Consider the following 9,993-nt stretch of genomic DNA (forward strand, 5'->3'; position numbering starts at 1 on the left):
TTCTATCCCTGGGTTGGGAAGATCCCCCCGAGCAAGAAATGACAGCCCACTCCAGTATTCCTGCCCAGAAAATCTCATGGACAGAGAAGCCTTGCAGAGTACAGTCGGGAGTCAGTCACGACTGAGCACGCAGGCTACGCTAGAGGCTTCACTGGTGGTGTAGTGGTAAAGAATCAGTCTGCCAGTGCGTGAGATGCCAGAGACACAGGTTCGACCCCTGGGTCAGGAAGATCCCCTGGAGAAGGAAGTGGCAACCCACTCCAATATTCTTGCCTGGAAAATTCCATGGACAAAGGAGCCTGATGGGCTATAGTCTATGACGCATGCATGCTGTGTTGGATGTAAGCCCAAGCACTAACAGCATTTATGGGATTCTAACTTTGCTGGGGGAAGTGTGGCATTCTGGTGGATTTCCTAGAGCAGGTGACAGCTGTAGTGAGCTGAAGTGTGAGCTGGAATTCACCAGTGTGAGTGGAGACAAGAGCAGTAGGACAGCTCAGATGGAGAAGGAACAGCAGGTGCAAAGTGGAGCCCGGGAGATGCAGCACTCTTAAGTAGTTCAAGGTTCTTAACTCAGGATAAGGAGTACCGAGTGAGGAAAAAGGAGAGAAAAGGACAGGGCGGCCAGGTCAGGGGAAAGTCACAAATGACCCTGCATGTGAAGACTGCAACAAAGTTCAAACTGGCTCACAGAGTTGTAGATTCTGGAAATCATTGTCTTCCCCCTACCCACCCCCCACCCCATTGCCCCCAGGGAGAAAGCCTATCTTTGGTAGAAGAGAATTTAGTCAAATAGGAAAAAGTAGCAATGAGAAATGAGAGGGGAGAAGGAGAAAGAGAGGTGTGGGGGTTGAGGGAGGAAGACAGAAAGGGACAGAGACAAGACAGAGAGACAGACAGAGAGTTCCGGCAAGGACAAATCTTAGGAGCCCGCCTGCCAACGCTGGGTACACGGGTTCGAACCCTGGCCCAGGAAGATTCTACATGCCACAGGGCAACTGGGCCCATGCATGTCCTGGAGCCTGTGATCTGTGATCTGTGAGAAGCCCTAGCACAGCAATGAAGACCCAGTGCAACTCCCCCCCGACCCAAAAAAACAACAGGACAAATCTTAGGATTCAGGCTCTGGCCTCTTCACAGCTGCCCTAGCTCCTATACCCCTTCTGTCATCCAATCAAACACTGACAAATATACCAAGTTGCAATCAAGTTGCTTATAAGATTCATTTATATATATTTTAGTAAACATTCCCCCCTTCCTCTTCTTCCTCTTCATTTTTGTTCATTTTGGTTATTATGTAAATTCAATGGAAAATTATATATTTTTATATAATAAAATATAGGTTATTTCCAACATATCAAACACTCAGGAAGAATAACTCTAGCTATAATGATCTTAATCAGTTTTAAGAGGACTTGATATTAGGAAAACTACAGAAAGTCAAGCAAATGTGCTAAATGAAGATTTGAAAGAAAGAGCAGTTAGACCAGGTAGAAAGACTAAATTTTATGCAACTGTCAATTTAAAAAATATATACTTAAGTGGTTGGACCAGGTGCAGCATGTGAGATCTGGTTCCTTGACCAGGGTTTGAACCCAGGCCCCCTGCATTGGGAACACAGTCTTGGCCAGTGGACCACGGGAAAGTCCCACAGCTATTATGTCTTAAACTTACAGCTTTGGTTGCAGTGTGTGGAGAGGGAGGCTGTTGGAGGGTTTCTTCCCTACTCCTTGGTTTACTGTGAGCAGACATTTTCCTGGTCTCTAGATCCAAACTGTATAAAACTATAACTTGTTGTGATAAAGGTACCATGGAAGTTGTTGTGTGTTGGTCGCTCGGTCATGTCCGACTCTTTGTGACCCCTTGGACTGTAGCCCTCCAGGCTCTTCTGTCCATGGGATTCTCAAGGCAAGAATACTGGAGTGGGCAGCTATTCCTTTCTCCAGGGGATCTTCCCGATCCAGGGATTGAACCTGGGTCTCTCACATTGGAGGCAGATTCTTTGTCACTGAAACCCAGAGGACATGTTGCCTCCCTGTCAGGAATTGAACCCTGGTCTCCTGCATGGCAGGTGGGAATACTCACCACTACACTAACGAGGACGGCAAAACAGACAGGTTCCACTGAGACTTGAACTCAGATTGCTGGATTCAGAGTCCAGAGTGCTAACCACTACACCATGGAACTGTACACATCATGGAAGAGTGCCGGGGTCCAGCCTCGGCAGGATCCCGGGGGTACCCTCGGAATGAACGGTGTCGGCGAGAGAAGACACGTGAGACCAGCCTTGATAGGGCCAACTCTGCGAGGGAGAGAGAGAGAGAGAGAGAAAGAGAGAGAGAGAGAGAGAGAGAGAGAGTGACCAGACGGGGGGTGCAGCAGAGTCTGGCAATGATTTATTTTTTACCGTAGCTTTCATACTCTAAGTTAGTACATCTCTAAGGGGAAGATAGTTTAACATTACATCAGCTTGTTCTTCACGAAACCAGGGTGTTTTCTGTATACTTCTTTGTTTATGAGGGTCTTGTACATTATCTTCTGGCCTTGGGGCCTATTAACATTTTATGCAGGTCAGGTGAATGTAAACCTATTTTCTGTTTCTCTGGTGACCTTAACTGGAAGGTAGCAGTCTCATAGGGCAACCGTACAGAGCAGAAGTATAACCTTGTTAACACAAAAATTAATCTTTCTGCAGAAGTTGTCAGTTGCGTTTATCTAAGAAGTTTACCCCAGACTGACTCTGCGACTTTGGTGAGGCAGCCTCTGCCTAGCACTCCTGGCTGACAATTAACAACCATCTCATTGTTACCACACTAGGGCTAAGCTTTTATTTCTCTAGATCTTCAACTATATTAACAATGGTTTCTATAACACAACCTTAGCACATTAAAAGCAAAAACACAGCAAGCAAAACACAGCAAGCAAATGTTAACCCAATAGCTACTTTTAGAATAATTTCTCTTGTGTTTTCTAATAGGGCTTCCTCACCCACCGAAGGGCTCTATGTCTGTTAGGGCCTTTATATGATCAGGTTGTTTATGTTATTTTATGATTAGGCTATTATAAGCAATCATGCATATTAGCACCAAGGGCATAAATGCATTTGCCAAACAAACTAAAATACCAGGAAAGGAGTTTAAATTAAAACACTCCTTTTACCCTGGATAATCTCATAAAACACCACCACCCGGGAAACTTATTGATTAAAGTTCTAAATTGATTCTTACTTGCAAAGAGATCGGGGAAGGCCTTCTGCCTGTGTCACGGAAATTAAGGAGTAGTCTATTGAGGCAAGCATCAGAAAGACAGATATCATCTTTAAGGTGAGCGCCGGGGGCAGCTTTTCGAAATCCCTGAAAACCTGATCTGCCTTGCCTGTCAGGCTTTCTCCTCGTGACCTTGTCATGGGTGGGATCTCGTGAGCTGGCCTTTTCAAAACCCCTGAAAACCTGATCCGCCTTGCCTGTCAGGTTTTCTCCCTTATGACCTTGTCATGGGTGGGATCTCGTGTGTCGGATCCCAGCAGAAGAGCATTATTTAATAAGTGATAGTAGAACAATTGGTTACATACTAAGGAAAGATGTCAGTGTAGATCCTTATTTTACATCTAAGACCGTACCAAATCCAATATGGATTAAAGAGAGCAGAAAGTGCCAATCACATCAAAAAGACTAAAGGAAAAACTTGACTTTGTATTAAGTATCAGTGAAGTGCAAAGGAGTTTGGGAGTGCTTTCTAAGCTTAAAAGTGTTAGAAGAAATGTTTTAAAAGAAGAGATTGAATGCACTTGGCCACAGTGATTACAGACTTCCATACTGTCTGACTCTCCCAACTAATATATCCTTAACTTAGGAAAAATCTTGCATCTGTATGAAAGACAACATATTATAGCTGACCCCTCCTCCCCACACATGTTGTTCAAGGGCCAACTATACTATACAAAATGCTCATGCAAATAAAACAAAATCAGTATAAATACAATTTCCAAGCACATAGCCCTGGTCAAGTCTATGCTGGAGAGTTGGCAAATATTCAGTTAAGGTGGACATCCCCAGTTGGTCCAGGAAGAACCTGAGGGTCGGCGATGTGAAAGTTCTTGCCTATGTCACTAACCTCAGGAGCCATGCGCTATTTTTGACCTGTCAGTCTTCTGATCCATCCGAGCCCCACGCGGTCAGGCTCACATTCACACCTTGATTTATTTCAAGGCCCTGGCCCAGGCCCAGGAGATGAAGAGTCTCAGGTATTGAAGGTGTGGTCCCATTCCTCTTGCCAAGTGATCAGGTTTAGGAACGAACAAGTGCCAGATTCTGGCAATTAAGTTGAGAGGGAGAAATCTTCTAAGAAGTGTTTGGGAAGTAATGTCTCACTCATAATAGACAGTGCCCTTGTCTTTTTCACTCTACCATCTCGTATTCCTACCAGGATTATCTGAAAATTTAATCTGTTGCTCCATACCTTCGCTGGGCCTTGGTAGTGCCAGTTTATTGTTTGTTTTACTTCTTGTATTTTAGCAAATCTAATAGGTGTGTAGTGGTATTTTGTTGTGATTTTAATTTGTATTTCTCTGAGTACTGCAAAACCAAACAATACCTAATGCAATAAATATCTTAAAGAACAAATTTTGTGAATTTAAATGTATTGATCTTTTTACTTGCTAATCTCCTTTTTTCCTTTAAAATTAAAAAATTCTCCTCCAATGAGAAATCAGAAGAAAATTCAGCTACATTTTTAAGGTTGTGTATGGATGTGGTACCTAGAGATGCTATAGACATCTCATGATCATTAAAGGTGGGGCAGAGCCAAGTCTTTGCAGGTGAAAAGGTCAGTCCTAATCATACTCCCTCTACCACCTCAACCAGAAGCTCTATCATATTTGGGACTCTATCATAGGGGAGATAGTACATTTCCTTCTTATTTAGTACCGTTGATCTTGGGTCTTCCATTGCTTATCAAATGCCTTGTAACATTTGGCAAGATGTTACATCAATGCACAAGAAAAGCATCAAAGTGTCATCAAAGGGAAACAGCTATTCCTTAGCCTTCTTTCCAAAATATTTTCAGCTGCATATTACACTTATTTTGAGTTATCTGTTAGGGGCTTGGGCTGGTGGCACACTCAGTGAGTGGAAGTACTGAGATTTGAAACCATATATACAATTCTAAATGAGAATATAGCCTATTAACACAGAGAAAAAAAGGTTTAACCTCATAAGCAAGCAAAGAAAAGTAGACTAAGCAAGAATGAGACTCCATTTTTAAAAACTATTATGTGATTCAAAAAAGATTTAATGGCAAGCATTGTCATACTTTGCTGGCATTTGAGAATGTAAATTTATTACATCTGAAAAACAGCAGCAGCAGCTATCATTTATTGAGTGCTTACTACATAAGAGATACTATACAAAGCAGGCAAACTTGATTTAACCCTTAAAACAAACTAATAAAATAGATATTGTTATTTTCAGTTTAAAAATAAGCCTTAGGACTTTCCTGGTGGAACAGTGGTTGAGAATCTGCCTGCCAATGCAGGGAACCCGGGTTCAATCCCTGGCCTGGGAAGGTTTCACATGACGCAGAACAACTAGGCCAGTTTACCACCATTACTCAGCCTGTGCTTTAGAGCCTGGAAGCTGCAACTACCGAAGCCTGTGTGCCTAGAACCAGAGAAGCAACCTCAATGAGAAGCCTGAATATCGCAGCTACAGAGTAGCCCCTGCTCATCGAAACTCGCGAAAACCCACAAAGTAGGGAAGACTGACCACAGCCAGAAATACAATAAACAAAATTAAAAAAAAAAAAAATAAAGATAAGATGGAGAGAGACCTCCCGACCCTGCTGAGTTCTCACAGCACAAAAGGTTGCTCTTTGCAGCCCCATCACTTTACAAAGTGAACAAACGTGCCAAGGGGACTAGCGAAATAGGGCCACCAAAAACGAGGGGAAAGTGTAGTCGAGTTTGAAGTCAGACAGTCAAAAACAGAAAACCGTTAAAGTAGTCATCACGGGAAACATCTAATCCTTAGCCTTCCTCCCAATATATTTGCAGCTGAATTTTGCATTTATTTTGAGTTATGTACTGGGGGCTTGGGCTGGTGGCACATTCACCATTGGCAAGGGCCTCTAATGGTCTCACTCCAGCCCATGATGTCAAGATTCAACCCATAACTGACTCTAAAGCCTGTGTTTACAATAAAGACTACTGGGAACTCTGAAAGCAATTTAACAAATTAAATCAATAGCCTCAAGAACATCTGTATTTCTTAATCTGTTAAATTAAATATGGTGTTTTGACAAATAAACACACACAAAAATATTGTGAAAAATTGCAAAAGCATTAAGGATAAATGTGATAGAGTTTTTAATAATAATAAAAACTAGAAATTAAAACAAATGTTTAACCATAGGGGACTTGTTAATTATGTAATATAACTGTTACAAATCATCTTTATGAGGATTTAAAAGTGGGAACTGATTATATCAAGTGGAGGAAAAAACAACACATAAGAGTATTTATAAAAATTATTCAGAGCTGTCAAAGAGAAAATTTTAAAGGAGTAGAAAAAAGATGGAAAAGAAACACACTTAAAAATGTTAACAGAGACTAGATCCCTGTATAATGGATGATTTTTCTCTGATTTCCTGTATTTTCTGTAATGAGAATGTTCTCCAAGGAGTACTACTTTTAGAGTAGAAATAATCCTAATAATCTTTATTTTCAAAAAGGTGTAAAGGGGGCTTCTCTGATGGCCCACTGTTTAAGAATCCGCCTTGCAGTGCAAGGGACACTGATTCGATCCCTGGTCTGGGAAGATATCACATGCCGCAACTGCTGGAGCCCAGGCACCCGAGAGCCTGGGTTCTACCACAAGAGAAGCCACCTCAATGTGAAGCCCAGGCTCCACGGCTAGAGAAAGCCCAGGTGCAGCAACAAAGACCCACCACAGCCAAACAATAAATATGTCAGTCCTCTTTTAAAAAAAGGTTGCAAATGTTTTTGTTTAGATAGTAAAAATTGCTGAGGGATGGAAAGGATTACCATGAAGACACTGTAATTGTGATTTCTCAGTGTTCAGAGGAAAGGCTGGGAGGGGACGCCCATAGCTGTCCTTACTCACAGTTTTTCAGAACTTGATGTCAAAAATTTTGCCCCACTGTCAGCTCATGTTATTCAAAATTTGGTTCAGAGAGCATGGCCATAGGAGACGTATTCAAAACTTATATACATACAAAGTACCTAGGTAGATTACCTATGTTTCTAAATCACTAATCCCAGGAATATCTAGGGAGGTGCAGGACTCTCTGAAGCTTGAGTGGGAAACAAAAACACTATCAAAATCGACAAAGCTTGTTACTATAATTTATTAAGAGTCACTCCTTTCTGGAAACACTCTCCTGTGTCTGTATTACCCAACGACCCCTCATAGTTTTCCTCCCATCGTCTCTGGCCGGCTCTTCTCTCTCCTCTGAGGCTCTTCACTTTGTACTTCTCCAAAATCTACGCACTCACCTTGTCTGTCCCAGGCACTCCACTCCTCTCTCTATATCTTGCCTGGACAATCTCATCTACTCTACCAGCTCCTGCTGCCCTCTGAATAGTGGTCACCTTCCAATAGCCCCTAAAGTTCATATCAATAACTTAGAAATAGGTTTCATATAAACATTCTCATTAACCTTTATTTTTGAATAACAGATTACTCTCAGAAATGGTTATTAAAGAGCAGTGTATAAAACAATATGTTATATTTGAATTACTGTTTCTACCCACTAATTCATTGATTGTCTGATGGCTGATGTTTCAGAGTGAGGGTGACTAGCACTTTGCTTTCAACATGCTTCCTCTGAAGTTATTTCACCATAATGAGAGCCACAGTCAAGTCAACACAGTACTTTAAAAAATTCACTTGAGAAAGCCTTATGTTGAAGAAGGGACTTAGGGTACAGCCACGCCTTGGCACACCAGCTGGCCACGCCTAGCGGGGGACCAGAGGGACACCTGCTAAGTAAAATGGCTATTCCCGGAATGAATTTGTGTATAAATGGAAAATATGATAACCCCCAAATCGTCCTTCCTAAGCAAATTCCACCTTTCCTTGTAAATGGTTTACATCGGATCTGAGTCTCCTTGCTTTGCATTGTCTGCGAATCAAGGTATTTGCGCTTTCAGTCCATCAAAAGATTGATGATAAGGTACATCAGCCACTTCCCCTTCCTCATTCCCTCCCTCAGAGTTTCCCTTGAACTGTTTTTTTTTTCCTTTTGCCTGCAACCCGAAGCACGTGGGACCTTACTCCTTTGCAGTGGAAGTGCTGAGTCTTAACTACCAGGCCGCCAAGAATTCTACCCTGCCACGCGCACCCCAGGCTCTTTAAGGTGATTCTCCGACGACTGCGCAACCCCAGCTCGGGCTGCCCTGTCCTGCACACCCTGCCTTCGCTGTGCTTGTTCAGTTGGGAGCAAATCATTTCAGCTCCACAAATATTTGGGGTGGCAACTACGTATGAAGAGCTATGGCAGGTACCGTAGAGCGCAAGGCAAATGGAACAAGAATCTTCCAAAGTGAATCAATTCCAGCCCCTTCCCATAGTTTGCAGGCCTGAAGTGGCTGTCAGCCACTATCCTCAGATACAGCGGCTTTGTGGCTGGATCTCAGGGTCAAAGCCAGCTGGGGGCTAGTGCTGCTCATTTTCTTCTCGATAGCAATCTTCATTGCAAACTTCAGCTTAGTACAGACTTAGGTGTAAAAAAACCCGAATTCAGAATTAGATATTTCAAATTCTCCCCAGCTATTCTGTCCTCCGGAGAAGGAAATGGCAACGCACTCCAGTATTCTTGTCTAGAGAAACCCATGGACAGAGGAGCCCAGCGGGCTATAGTCCGTGGGGTCACAAGAGCTGGACACGACTGAGTGACTAAACCACCACCACCATTCTGTCCTCATTTTGTATTGTGTGTTAGTCCCTCCGTCATGTCCGACTCTTTGCAACACATGGACTCAGCCAGGCTCCTCTGTCCATGGAATTCTCTAAGCAAGAATACTGGCTCGGGTTGCCTTTCCCTTCCCTAGGGGATCTTCCTGACCCACTGATCAAACCTGGGTCCCCCACACCTTGGACAGATTCTTTACCGTCTGAGCCACCTATTGGGGTACAGCCAAGTAACAATGTTGTGATAGTTTCAGGTGAAGAGTAGAGGGACTCAGTCACACATACACATGGACCCACTCTCCCTAAACTGCCCTCCGATCCAGGCTGCCACGTAACACTGCGGAGTTCCATGTGCTATACAGTAGGTCCTTGTTGATTACCCGTTTTAAATATGGCAGTGTGCACAAGTTCATCCCAAACACCCTAACTATCCTTTTTTCCCATCCTTGCCCCTGACAACCATAAGCTCATTCTTAAAGTCTGTGTCTCTGTTTTGTATGTAAGTCCATGTATATCAGTTCTTTTTAGATTCCACATGTAAAGGATCTGACTTCAAATTTTAAATATCCTTCTTTCTTAGATCAAATACTCTATCCACTCTTCTTTTCCATCTAGCAGCCTCCTCAGGCTCATATATCTCTATAAACCATTACTTTCACTGGACAATTGGCTTTCTGTGGAGCTAAGTGAAAAGGATTGAGACACCACTAAGATCATAACCAGCCTATTGTTGCTTCCTCTTTTATAGCAATTTACACAGCTTGATGATCACTACTATTATTCTTCATTTTTATCAAATACTGACCCTGGTTTTAGCCTTTAGACCTCTTTTCCCCCTTCCAAATTGCAAACAAAACAGAGCAGACATTACTCTGCATTCATTACAAAGAGCCTTGCATTTTCCTCCGTGAATTTCACACTTAATGCCCTGTGAGAGACCCTTATTAATAATAAGTGCACAGAATCCTTGCCTTGTGTTGGAGAGCGCAGAGGTTTGTGGGGAGCAGAGGCGGCTTGATCCGAGCTGTGAAGGCCCCCTACCCCATCGCAGCAGCGCCATCTGCAG

General features: G+C 42.9%; 1 non-coding gene across 1 annotated transcript; it reads right to left on the reverse strand.

The window, feature by feature from the left end:
- Positions 1-2,115: 2,115 nt before the first annotated feature.
- TRNAQ-CUG (transfer RNA glutamine (anticodon CUG)) lies at positions 2,116-2,187 on the reverse strand. The gene has a single exon. It is a non-coding gene; the product is annotated as a tRNA-Gln (tRNA).
- Between the last annotated feature and the right edge of the window lie 7,806 nt (positions 2,188-9,993).

The sequence above is a fragment of the Muntiacus reevesi genome, chromosome 8 (genome assembly GCF_963930625.1).
Source record: "Muntiacus reevesi chromosome 8, mMunRee1.1, whole genome shotgun sequence".
Classification (NCBI taxonomy): domain Eukaryota; kingdom Metazoa; phylum Chordata; class Mammalia; order Artiodactyla; family Cervidae; genus Muntiacus; species Muntiacus reevesi.